Source organism: Mycetomoellerius zeteki, unplaced genomic scaffold (genome assembly GCF_001594055.1).
Source record: "Mycetomoellerius zeteki isolate Tzet28-1 unplaced genomic scaffold, Tzet1.0 scaffold146, whole genome shotgun sequence".
Classification (NCBI taxonomy): Eukaryota; Metazoa; Arthropoda; class Insecta; order Hymenoptera; family Formicidae; genus Mycetomoellerius; species Mycetomoellerius zeteki.
In genome coordinates, this window is record NW_017256404.1 from 692,836 (window position 1) to 707,420 (window position 14,585).

Genomic DNA, 14,585 nt, shown 5'->3' on the forward strand with positions numbered 1-14,585 from the left:
TAATAAGGCGGGCTCGGCTCAAGTCGGAAATTGAAAAGATCCAAAGCGATGATACAGCAGCGAATTTTCAATCGACTTTTTTAAGATTAATTGACAGATATTCCACCGGTATTGATCCCACGTACCACTTGGTGTATGCGTGTCAAACGAGAGTGTCCTCGCGTAATCAAGACAGTCAATACATTTGATGGCCTGAATTCGCGTAGGATTGTTAAAAAAAAAAAAAACATTGAATACCTTTATTATTAAGCTTAGCAGAAATATGTAACATAGATATCTGTGCCACCAATAATAAAGATTTATAATATTGCCATAAATCACAAGTTTTTAGAGCACAAAAATTCACCAAGTAAGGCACCGTCGTGCGTCGTCGACTCTTACTAGAATAATAAAAATAAATGATACGAAAATCATATTCAATTCTTATTATCTCAACCTTAAATCAGATATTAAACATCGATAGCTTTCGAAACATCATTGACTCTCCGGGGAGTTGACAAAAAAATGCCACCGAAAACATAGTTTCGGAACTTATTTATGGACTCTCCAGAAACGCTTCATTATCTCCAAGAAAATTTAGGAGGAACATTTATATCCCGACATTCAAACTAATTATTACCTTGCCAGAATGCGGATACACCTGTTACCTGGGGAAATCTATCCGAACAGCTTTGTACCAATGATATACGACCGTCAACTCTTTATGACGCCTCATCGGAATTTCCTACCGTTTTTCGTCACCTTTTTTGTTCTGCTTCAAAGCATCTTATGATTGCGTCCATATACATATTTACCGCACGAGAACTCTCGACCGACAATTCATATATTCGACATTACGACGTCCGGCGAGATACTGCGCGAAGAAGCTCTCTATTAGCTGCACTACAGTCTATAAACTTGGGACGTTATTCTTGTGGATGTTAAGTATCACCTAGACATCCAGTTAACCGATATCACCGTGCTGAAACATGGATGGAGTGAGAAAGAACATTCCTATCGAACAAGAAACGCGCGTTCGGCCTATAATAATTCCTTACGTCATTAAACGAGCATGCCAATGCGGCGCGTACTTTCAGTGAATTTATGATAATTACAAATCGTTGGTATAGAGACTGTCCGGCGATGATCATCGCCGTCTAAGAGAGCGGGGGATATATACTGCCGAAACGGCCGGGTCCAGGTCGATCCGGATCCTCTACATATTCATGCGGGATTAAAGTCGGTCGCCTCGCCGACCGGCACCGCGCGGGAGACGGTAAAAAAAAGAGAGCAGAAGGGACCATAGAGAGAATCCCGATTATTCATGACGCGGGGTGATGCTCGCAACGGCAATCCTGCTCTGTTTGAACAAGGAAACGTGCACGGTGTGATCACTGATTTCGTTGTTTGCTCTGTATCCTAGATAAAAACTCGCTTCCGGTGAAACGCGACGTACGGATGGTGCAAGAAAAATAATGAATTGTGACACTACTAACCGATTAATCAACGGTTTCTCATTTTTTAGATTATGAAAATCTATCATTTGTGAGACTTAATTCGAAAGTTCAATTTTTTACGTAAAAGAAAATCATTGATCATCTTTACGAATAATAAATATAAATTAATTATTATTTTTAACTGCCAAGTAGAAGTACTATTTATGAATAGGTAAACAAATTTATTTATTATGACAAATTAAATTTATTATAGATACAACGAAAAGAAATTTATACATAAAGTTTATGCGATTTTTTTTACCTGTAAATTGATACAATTTGCGCACATAAAGCTGCATCTAACATACATATTAATGTATATTAACGAATAGCGCCGAGGTGAACTTTTGCCGTAATTGGAATTTTTCGTTTTGCAAAGTACGACTCTCGATAAATTATTTAACGCGTCATATGTTAAACGCGTCATTAACTGTGGCACAAGGATAATTGAAATTAAACCTTCCGGTTGGCGCGACAGATAGAAATTGTTCCGCATCATATTTCTCACGAGCAGCACACCTCTCGTAAGCCATCCTTTGATTAATTGTCTCCAAATATCTCCAGGACACATGCCCACAGGTCGTGAGCTCTCTCCCTCTCGGCCGGGCGCGACTTGTGTGTACGAAGGGCTGGTTACTCTTCTCCTTTATATATATATATATTTTTTTTTTAACACGTCCTCTAGATCCCTCTATCCCGTCTTCCGCGTCCTTTGCCATGGAAGACTTTCAATTCGGTCCATATTTCACGCGTACGATATTTTTAAACAGAACGGAGAATGAGTAATGGCAAGAGCGCTTTCCTGCCGACCCTTTTAAACGAGGGGATTCCCGATATAGCGATGTACAACCTAGAGACGAATTTTCTCTCTCGGCGTACCGAATGTAACGGTATTGACTCTTCACGAGAGCGAATGAAAGCTTCAACATTAAACATGTCGCAACTCTGGCTTTCGAACGCATTTACATTCTATTCAAATTGACCTTATACGACTATATACATACTAGAAATTGATTATAGTTCTATGGAAAATAGATATTGATACTCACACTCAAGTAAAATAAGGTAATATGACTGTCGTATGTAAATACGAAAAGTTTGTTAAAATTAGAAAACTGCGCGCGTTTCGGAATTTTAATAAATCATCTGGAAACCGCAACGTACAATATTCCATCAAAAAAATTATTAAAGTTATAAATAATAATATGATGCTTTTTGTTTTCATTTATACATCAAGATTTCTAAAAGTAGGATATACTAATGTAAATTACATATGCAACCTATCGCAACAATGTTATATTAATATCATTGGCTCTATATTAATATCCATAGTGTTATATACAATTCATTAATTTAATAACTTAGAAAATATTACGTGTCTCTTTTCTATCTAGGTACTAACTAACTCGTGCGAGATCAGTAGCTAATTGCAAGTAATGTATTATGTAGCAAATTTCTCGAGAAGAAGCGAACGAACAAATCACATAACCGAAACATATGTGTTGACAATGAGAAGACATCCGAGAAAGTATTAGAATGATATCTGGTAGGCCTATAAACATGAGTTGGACCGAGCTTACTACGGCTTATTGTGGCGCAATGTTCCTGCCATGTGACCGAACCGGCATGCCTCGCATGAGACACACCGCACGCATGTGGCATGAAAATGCGACTTTATAATGGGATTAGGTAGGTTGCAATTCAGATTATAAATTGGATTATGGCGCACCGTTAACCGCACTAAACGCTTTAACCGCCCCCGCCACTGCACGCCCTTTTGTAAACGCGCAATTTGCCCCCTCACTGCATACTTTCACGAATTGACCTCGCGGCGGCAATGGCTATTGTGGCATAAATTGCATCGTCCGACGAGAGAGAGAGAGAGAGAGAGAGAGAGAGGGGGGGGGAAGAGACTTTTCCAGAAGAAGCTGCACAATAAATGCGCCCATCGAATTCCTATTTTATTTGAAACTTATGAAAGAAGGTAAATATAATATGTTGTTATGATATTGTTCGACGGATACTTCACAACTTTCACAAATGCTGCGGATAATCATTCTTTTAGTGTAATTTATCTAATTGTCGCGTAGATATGAAATAAATAAAAAACAGAACATTGTTACAAAAATATAATTTTCTTCTCTTACTAAAATACAAAACGCACTATTAAAAATATGTCGTACATAAGTAATTTATGGAAATATCAAATTTGATGGAAGACAATTCAAAAATAACCAGAAATTATAACCAGGAGCATTCCGCGAGTTTAAGTCGCGCGCACGACTTCATAAAAGAATACAATGCAACAGTCTGGGTAGAGGTCAAAGAGAAACAAAAAGCATAGGAAGAGTGTAAGGAGAATGGAAAGATGGAAAGGTCAGAAGCAAAAGCAGAACTAAAAGGATCACCCGCAGGGCGAAATAATACCAGGCAAAATGCGGTGGGCCACCCTTCGCCACGCTTTTCAAATCGACGTGAGATCGTGACCAATGCGAGAGAAAGAGAGACCGACGAAGAAAAGGGAAGTCGCCAGGATTTTTGTTTAAGTGCCTAGAGGTAACCCACAGCCGTCGAATGTAGGCGGACAACGACGCATTTCACCTGCCGTCAGAATTACCTGCGCAGCCTGCACTCTGTCTCGTAGCCCTTGATTTTCACTAATTCTTCGAGGGGAACCATTATTATTCTTTGCTGCAGAATGCGGAACTGATTCGCGACTCTCTATACAAAAATCTTTTCGACACACCAAGTTATTATCCTAAACTGTACTCAATTTGAAATAAAGACCGACTCGACTAACTCAACGTGTACAATAGTATAAGTATACTTATGGCGCGTAAGTAAAGAAGTGTAAATCAACAAAAAAGCAACGTAAATCTTCGTAAAAAATAGAGATTATATCTTCGTTGGATTTTTCAAATGCAAGAAACCAAACTGTTTATATATCATTCAATCATATTCAACATAGATAGAAAATAACAAGAATTTTTTTTCTTTATTACGATAAGCAATCATTTCTTTTATTTAAATTGACGGAATTATTCACCAATTAGTTTCACGCATTACTAACTTGTAATAAATTCCATCGTTTCACATCAAGATAACGACAAATGATCTTTATGTATTCTTAATTCCCACACGTCCCGTTAGATTTTTAGTAATTGGTAGGAATATAGGAAATCTAGAAATCTATCTCTTCTCTCGCGTGCCTTGCCTTCAAGAAAAAATATCCGGAAACTCTACTGAGCTCGCCTCTCTGACCCATGCATTGGCGTAGACAGCATAACAGTAGACAAAACCAATGGCGTCGTCAAAGTAATGTAAATTCTATGATCAAATGGTGATTAATGATAGTCGCGCTCCACCGAGATAGTCGTGTCGTTGAATCTCAAACGGTACAGGTCGTACATCTTCATTTATGATACTTTGCTAAAAAATTTCACAACTTCGTTAAGTTGTAAATGAACTACATCTTTCCGAGTGTATTCTTCCGTCATTTCCATTTCCATTTATCATTCGGCGACTGTCTTAAAATACATCAGTGAAAAGTGTTCGATGGAATTAGCAGCGATAAAGATACCACAGAAACATAAAGTACACCAGCTGCCGATCGCAATAAAAAGTTTACGCGATATCAGGTTTTGTCAGCGCACGCTTGTACAAACGAGATGCACCTGACGATGACTGCGTCTTGGCACTTTTTTCTCTTATATGTATGCGTTTAAACCAATATCAAAATGAATTATATTATGTTCTTACTACGTGTGTCGCCGTTCGCGCCATCGTAAATATCCAACGATTTGCTTTATGATCTAAATAATCTATTTTATTACGATTGATCTATATATTAGATATGTACCTAGACAAGTGAAAAAAACAGAAATTTATACTTAACCGTTGAAAAAAAAATTTTCTTTACACAATCGTAATGCGTGAACGTTAAATACTTAATTTATACTTGAAAGTAAAAATGCGTTATAAGTGCTGGCTATTGAGTATTGGTAACATTAGCGTCATGGTGTAACGGCGAGCTACTGAACTAATAATTCCATAAGTAATCATTAGGATTCGCTATATAATAGCAGAGATATTAAGGGAGGCCACGATATATACCCTGACCATAATACCACCTTCTCCTCTATAGATTATTTAAAATTAGAACGTATATAGGTGTATATGTTTCAGAATTACCTTTTAGGAACTTTATAAATGAGCTACCTTTTTTCGATGCACGTCAACATTAATTAAAAACTACTTTACACTCTCTCTCTCTCTCTCTCTCTCTCTCTCTTGTGTCGAGCATTAATTAAATATTTTTATCTATGTTTGAAAGATCTGGTAATTGTGATATATTTAAAGTTAAAGATGAAAAAAGGAGCGGTCACACGATAGTTAGCAACAATTAATTGCATACTTTTTAACGTGTGTCATACATATGCAGGATTCGCGAGTACGTTCGATTCGTATGGACGCTCGTCTTACGGATATTTTCCATTTATGCAAATTCCGCTGGCATGCGCAAGCATGCGAGGACGCTATCGCAATTAGGAGTCGCAGTTGTAACTGCGTGCATAAGGGTGTCGTAACTTCGGTGAAGAGGGCTTTCTCGCGTAACCAGAGACGATACCACGAAGCACTTACCGACCTTAACCGAGAATATTTTGCGCCCTTACCCACTTCGACTAATGCGTTAAGTGGTGTGCGTTGTACATTTATGCGGTTGTAGTAACATGCACGTGAAATTGCATTTTATCCCGATCGTTGGTGTTTTCACGATTTTGAAACAGAGTTAAAAAAGTCGATTGGGAATCGATCGTAAAATCGTAATCTTAAAACAATCTGAAACCAGTCGCCCGTGTCGTACGTGCATCGAATATATACATATATATACGGTTCCACCAAAAGTTCTGTCCATTTTTACGCTATCAAGTTACATTTTGAAATATTTCCGCTACCGACCCAGGACACGAATATCTCCCACAATCGTTAAACCGCAACTTTTTTTTTTCTTCAAATTTCTTAATTTTCTTCGTATCGCGTGATACTGCGCAGGAGAAGGACGGATATAACACCGTTCTCGACGGTTTATGCCTCGTTAGCGTGCGCTGCGGCACACTGCAGGCACGCTTGGTAACCAACACCGTACCGGGCGCATATAGTGGCATGGCATGGCATTTTTACAAAAAAGGCAAAACGAAAAAAGGAAGAAGACATGAATTCCAGAGAAACGCAGAACTTAACCCTCAATCGATATCCTAATAATTTTTTTGGTCACGTTAGGCTATCATTTCACGATTACGAGGCAAGAGAGGAAAGGAAGCGAGAAAGAAGAAACAAAAACCCCTCTTTATAAGTACACGGGGTATGTCTTTGCGCGCTCATTTTCACCGGTATCTTCATGAGCGAAAGAGAAGAGAGAAGAGATCTGCCGGCACGCCGTATCTCCGTATTATTATGATAAAATATTTTTTCAGCCATAAATATACGTCCGGAACGCGAGACCCCTGCCGCGCGCAGGCCACCCGACGCACGTTGCAACGCGATAAACGCATCGCACTTGTACACGTATTCGTGCACGCATCCGCCGATCTTATATATACGCATAAACCATAGTGTCTAGGATGAACAAGCGACTGGTGCAGGACGACATTGCAGTCATGATATCTTGACACTATCAACATGCATAAGATGCGATACGTTATTGATTTCTATCTCTGTGTGTATAGTATTAGGGAAACACATTAAATAAAAGAACGTAAACTATTAACATTAAATGAAAAACATTGTAGCCAAGTAGTGACATGTGTTTTTCTTTGAGACACTTTTACAAGTGAGAACAATCAATTATCCCATTCTTCAGTGTTAAATATTTTTTGATATTAATTTTAATGTCTGTGTATATGTATTTTATTTTGTTACAATATTTTATAAAAATTATCGAATATGCTCTGAGGAAAATGGCGTGATCTTCTATAAGATTTGCAAATAAAGGTAATATAAATATAAACAATATTTTTACTCGAAATATTTTTCGTTGAATGCACGAATTAATTATCGTTAGATCAATTTTTTCTTATTACAATATTTTGTAATGAGAAAAATTAGTTTAATGATTATTATATCATATTACGTTATTTTGTAATATATGTTACATTAGCGTGCGATAGTCTGAATGTTGTGAGAGCGACATATCACATTGGAATGCGTTTATACCCACGAGGGTCCTATAATTCAGCGATTCGCTTTCAATGCGTTCGACGGATGTATCGGCATGTTTGCGTAACCCGACAAAATATACAGATCGAATTCGGAGTGATTTGTTTTCTCTACCGTTAGAAATTTTGTTCGACCGTCTAGGCCGCGATGTAAAAATAAACATTTTTTTTTTCGGAAGCAAAGCTTTTCCGCGCCGCGAACAGAACCATTACATTCACCCACTACCGTCCCCTGTCCGAAACAAAACTTTATAGCTAATATATATATATATAAAAACACATGACATACATATATATTTATATATGTATGTATGTATGTATGTATATACAGGGTGTCTCAAAAAAACGGATCGAAACACAATGGGGAAACACACGCCTGTCATATAGCTTGAAATAGAGACCATAACGCATCTATCTTCGAACTATTAGCTCCTACATAACTCATCTCTTTTCCCCATCAGGCAAATTGGTATTTCGATCGAAAACGACTTTCCTCTCCACCCCGCCTATTCTGTCAAACTCGGTGCTTTTACGGTCAGTGACTTATGGCACAGCAACGCGTTCAAAATCTCATGATTCATGAAAATTTCTCTTTCACAATATTTATTTCCATGTACCGACATGTGGAAATTGGTGGCTGCATTTAGTGTACTGGAAATATTTGTCTTGCTTATTTACAGACGACAGAAACTGTCGGATCTTCAACGAGCAATCAAGTTTTATATTAGCAATAAAAACAATCGTTATTTTACGTAGGAAGAGTCCGAGTCCTTCGCAAAAGTGATAAACTGGAAATGTAAATGACTCGATTTCCATCTAAATCAATCCCGATTGTGTTCCTCGAAACATTCTTAAAGTAACCACGATCTTGAGTATTCCGTGATTGAATGTATCTTAAGGGGGTCAAACCGGAGGGGTTCCCGAGTCGATCGACTCGCTGCGGGGATGCTCTGAATTCCGAAAACGAACTCTCGTGGGCGGTTCGTGGCCCATAAATACTCGCGGTGTAAACATCGAATCGCCGATGTTTGGCTGGATCGAGCTCGACCAAGCGTGCCAACGGATTCGATCATCTGATGTAAACCCTTTGCTAAAATAAACCCAGTTGGCTTGCTCATGCTCGACCGCCCGACTAATAACGCGATTGCGGATGATATATATGGCATACTAATTATTCCTCATGGTTCTCTATGTTTCTCGCGCAATGAATTAACTACTGATTCACACCAACCATCTCGAAAGAAGTAAATCGATTTAGAGTTCGTGCGAAACTATAACACACAAGTAAGAAAAGCGATTAGGATATTGAGTCGTATAAGTTGATCAATCGGCAATAAAATAACGTCGTACAATAGCACTCGATTTTTCCAGTAAATTTCATGCTTTCTGAACTCATTTAATTTATACATTTATTATATTTTCTGAATTTATATCATTTATACATTTTATGTATAATTGCATTAAAATTACATATCTCAATTTCAACTCATTTTTATGTGCGATACAAGCTGTTTTTTTCGGAGTTTATTCGATAATTTTTATATAACAAGAGCTGGTAACAAGATCCTATTGAGCGGCATAACGAACGGAGTTCCATGCGCAGTAAAGATAGCACGAGGAACAAGAAACTGCTGTACCCGGAGGGCTTCTGTATTAAACGGGCTTCTATTCGAGAAAATTATTGCGCGCGTTCGAGCCGTGTTTCGAGCCGAGGGTGCGTACAGTACGGCTATACGCAAGATACGATCGTCATCCGTTGCTCTGACAAAGTAAAGTCGCTGCCGGAAAAATTGCAGCAGCGTGGTTTTATTAACAATGCTCGCGCGATATCGCGATCGAGGATCTGGCTCGCGTAATCATACGCAGGCGTGATATCTCGCTGCTGTTTCTCCTACGAAAGCACAAATCAACCATTGTTTGGTGGTAACAGGACGGGATACCAGTAACTGGATTGTGTATCAGCAGATGGAAGATGAAAGAATTGGAAATTTTTCCATTCTTATTTCGTTGAAGCAATTTCTTTTCGAGCAAGATTATTCAATTTTCTATATAACCGTAACTCTTCGTACATTTCTAAAAATAAAATATTAAGTCTTGGGTTGATTTTGCTAATGCAACTACTAATGTAATCATGTATAAAGATCTGTATATAAAGATAATAAATACAAACGATATTTTGCTCGAAATATTTTTTGTTGAATGCATGAATTAATTATCATTATCAGTACAAGGATATTACTTTATCTCGCCTAATTTCGACATTTACTTCTTATCTGCTTTAGTTACTGAGGTATAAATCATCCTCTCCCGTAAACAATTAATTTTACGTATCTTCGCGTAATAAACTCGAGCTGTCGCGCAATATGATGTCTCCGGAAAATTTACTCGCGTAAAAACTGACAGCGAGGATTTTCAAGGTATAATTTCAGCATCACAATTTATGTCGATTGCGTGAGAAAAAATCATACAGATAATAAGTCAGGCTCGAAAAATTAATTTTACTTAATAACTCGTACAAGTCGCGGGGAATTAATTGCGGAGCGATCTCGCAGTTGTCGTGTAACCAATCACTTGGACGGACTGGACAAGCAATTTCCGAAAGCGGGCTCGCGAGTGATACCGCCTATATTGCGTTAATTGATTTGTAAAAGGCGAAATAACAGGCTTCCAGTCTCGGACGTAGCCAGAAGTGCAATCGACGTCGGCGGAGTCGTCGGCCGCAACTCACGCATAACTCCATGCCAGTATTATAATTGAACTTGGCGCAACGGCGGCGATCGCCCGTACAATTACTCCCGGCTCTCTTTGGCCGCCGCAAAGATCTATGGGACAGTTGACGCGCTGCGAAGAAGTGAAGTTGAAGGCCGCCGGCCAAGTTGGACCCCGGCAATTACACGCGATTCGCGTAATCGTAAAACGAAACGAACGCCAAGTGCGCGCGCAATGTCGTTGCCGTACGGTGTTTTCCTATATGCGCGGAGCCCCTTCATCGGTGAAGTAAGCGCGTCGTAAATCAGTCGATATTGTATAGGTACAATGAGAGAGTGAGAGATAAAGCAAAAAAGAGAAGAGTCTGTTCTTGCGAAAGTGCATGGAATGCAATTTACTAGGAAATTATCCATCTCGACAAAAGTATAATTACAATTATATTTTTATCGAGATGGATAATTTCTGACTTGAGATAATCTTTTCATCATTAAACATATGCTTAGATGTTTCTTAATATTGATGGTATAATGCAATACGGAATCTCTCTCTCTCTCTATTTTTTATATATATAACGGATTCTGAGTTTTAAAAATCAGATACTTATTTCAAAATTGCGATATAATCTGAAAATGAAAATGTATGATTTTAACTTATTCCTCCTATACTTTACTATCGAAAGTGACTTGCCGTGCGGCCTGAACGGCATTACGTCACTGATCGCAGGTGCAGTTCAGATGCAACCTGCGATCTGGCGTACCCACGGTGTACCAGTAGTGGAGCAAGAGTATCGTGCTGTAATGCGGCGAAAGAGGAAGGAAGAAGAAGAAGAAGAAGAAGAAGAAGAAGAAGAAGAAGATGAAAGTGAAGAAGAAGACGACAAGGAAGGCGGAGGAGGCAGACGAAGAAGCGATGGAGGAAGAAGAAGAGAAGGAGAAGGAGGAGGAAGAGGAGGAGGAGGAGGCGAGAGGAGCTCGAGCGTGAAACACGTAACAAGGATGGAGAGAACGAACAGGCACTGAGTGCTCCGCCCCAGGTACACGGCCAACATGGCCGCTGAGGGACGGATTGGCGGAGGCCAGCCGCGACGCCAACCGATGTCGTCGTGACGCCCGCGCTTCACTCAGCTCGGCTCAAACTCAACGGATTTCGTTCGCGTCGGCCCCTACGGCACTCCTCCGTTCCAAGCGGTCGCCGCCCACCCTTCTTCAACTTTCCCTCCGCACCGACCTCTTCACCGACGAGCTATACCCTCTCCAAAGTTGCACGTGTAACGCACGCACTCCCGCTCTTCGCTTCAACCGATTTCCATCCACGATTTCGTGCAACACGATGGTCAGAACAATCGATGGATCTCGCTCCCGTCTGATCGATCAATGCTTAATCGATGTTTCTCTTTTGCGTCTTTTATACATACATACACGAATATTTTAACTTGCATAAATGGATACGGTAGAATATAATTTACATAAAGAACGGAGACTTTTGACAATCAAAAGGAAGGACACTTGATTTCTTCAAAAATTCGATGTAACAGAAAATGATGAAAAATCGTCGTGGCAATAACAATAAATAAGAATTTAAATTTGTTTATGAGTGAATCCTACAAATTATTATTATAGTTGGTATCATCCTTCTAACATTGGAATGAAATAAATAAATTTTTTCGTTGGGGGGGGGGGAAAAAAAAGATACGTTGCTATAATATTCACACACGTTAAAATATTCTTTGTTTTATCTTAAAGTTATAAGACATCAAACGTTCAAACGTAATTTGAAGCTAATATCAAGTATATTAATTTGACACAATTCTTATAAGAAACAGCAAATTATACAAGAATAGCGTGTATAGGGCATATATTTGTAACGTATTGCTAAGCCGGAAATATAGTGTATTATTAACCACAGGATGTGGTTTGTTCGTCTCACGTATTCGTTGCTTACCAATGCAATCACGTTTGTAACTAAGTTGCAGGCCGCGAGGCGTTGCAAGAATACTCGAGTGCATGATGCATGACAAATATGCACGCTAATGCAAGGGTACCCTTGCAGATTTATCTTCGCTCGTCCGCACCGATGTGCGAAACTCGCTCCCGATAAGTAATTAAACTTCCTAATGCAATTTGCATTAGTTTCTTTAGCAAGTATACCACAGTCGGCAGAAACAGTAATGGAATAAGCCTTACGCGATGATTAATTAATACAATCGTGCCAAGGAATCAATGTTACTTTTTTATTTGACATAACCTCACTCTCAATTAATCGTTTTGTTTGTATTGAAAAAAAAACCATCGAATAAAAATACTATAGTACTATATCCTTTTTTATTTCAAAGCTTAAAGTTAAATCAAGTTTAAAATTCATAGAAAAAGCCTGGTTTATGAAATATTCTTTTTATATATTGAATCTCAAGGTACATAGCTAATAAATTGAATTGATAGTCGCACATACTTAAAATTGTTTTCTTGTCATCTTCAAATTTAATTCTCGGCGAGATCGCTCTAAGAACGATATTCCGAGTAGGATTCTGGTTTATTAAATATCTTTTTAGTTTTGTATTAAATCTCAGGCAACATTTATAAGAGAAAGAGAGAACCGACGAGGTAGATCGCGGGTGAGCGACGTGCTTGTGAGTCGGCGATTCGTTGCGCTTCTCCGGCGCACAGAGCGGTAGAAAGCGCACCGGTAAAAAGCTCTCGCATAATAATTCATCGGCGGTAGACAAGAAAGCGATGGAGGTCATAGCCGTTATTAGAGAAGTAAGCTTCGCGCGATTACATTTGGAAAACGCCGATTGTTATTGCGCACTGGCTAATGGGTGTCGGGTGATGAATACGCGTGAAACTCAAGTTATATCGCGCGAGCGAGAGCACGAGCGAAGAAACAGAAACGAGCTGCCACCTGTTGATTCTTGGCAGCCACTCGATATTTATGCATACGTGACGAAATATCGCTTAAAATGCTCGTCAGCATTAACATAAACTTGTACGTAGCAATTGGTGGCATTGGTGCTAGCTACCGGCTGTCATATAAATATTAAGTTCCATCGTGCTCTTTGTCATTGGGAAGTAATTCTTTCGCACATCATATAAAACCTAAAGTTAAGCAAGAGAGGATTTCTGACGTGTATTTATAACGATGCGTATTTAAGATGATAAAGCTGCAACATAATCTCGTTGAATCATGCAAATAATAGCACAAGTAAATCTATAACTCATGCAACATATTTTTGTTTAGATTTCAGGAAAACTTATTCGCGTTTAATTTATAGACAAAGAAAGTATATTAAAATAAAGTTTTTTTTGTGATATTTTAAACTTATTTACGATATGAGCAATTATGCTGAAGAATCATACAATTTTTTAAATTAAAAAATAAATTATCAATATTTTACAAGTATGAAAATATATAATTCTAATTCATAAGCATCTTTTTAAATAAATTTGTTTTAATATAAAATATTTTTTTATAAAAGAGCCATTATAAACTAATAAAATATGTAATTGATTGAATAGTAAAAAATAAAATAAGTTGAGAAACAGATTTGCTAGTGCTAAAGCTAAAATCACCGCCACCAGAGTGCAGCATTTAATTGGTACTCACCGAGCACCCTCTGTGTAACTCGAAAATAGCTCAATAGCCTGAAGATTTTCAGTCTCCTGTAAAATTAATTTTAAATACATCAATAATTACTTATATAAAACATTTAATTTTTATTAGGTATAATAAATTTATACAAACTAATCACATCAAAAGTATTACATAAATTTTTACCTTTAAATGATAATATATACGTTTCTTTTAGTGTTCAGTTAAACTATTACATATGATTATTAGTAAAATATTATTAGAAATCAACTAGTCTCCATATAAAATTTTGTAATTATCAAATAAAATTTGAAAAATAATCTTAAAAACTGTCGATAGTCGGTAACATCACAATAACATGCATCAGCTTACAAGTATGCAAAAATTGTACAAAAAAATTTGTCAATTTCTAAATAAAAAAATAGAAACTTTTTTACTTGACATATATATACCTAATTAAATATATGTAAAAATGTATAGATTTAACACATATCTTAATAGATCCATTTTTAAATTATCAGTAATATTATTACATTTTCAATACAAAAAATAATGTTTACCTATATGTATATTTTGGGATATTTTATTTACTTGCGGTATT

General features: G+C 37.8%; 1 protein-coding gene across 1 annotated transcript in view; it reads right to left on the reverse strand.

Moving 5' to 3' along the window:
* Positions 1 to 14,056, reverse strand: part of hth (Meis homeobox homothorax) — a 418,172-nt gene extending 404,116 nt beyond the window's left edge. The window contains exon 1 of the mRNA XM_018462843.1: positions 14,000 to 14,056. The gene's annotated coding sequence lies outside the window, so the exon portion shown is untranslated. The remainder of the gene's footprint in view (positions 1 to 13,999) is intronic.
* Between the last annotated feature and the right edge of the window lie 529 nt (positions 14,057 to 14,585).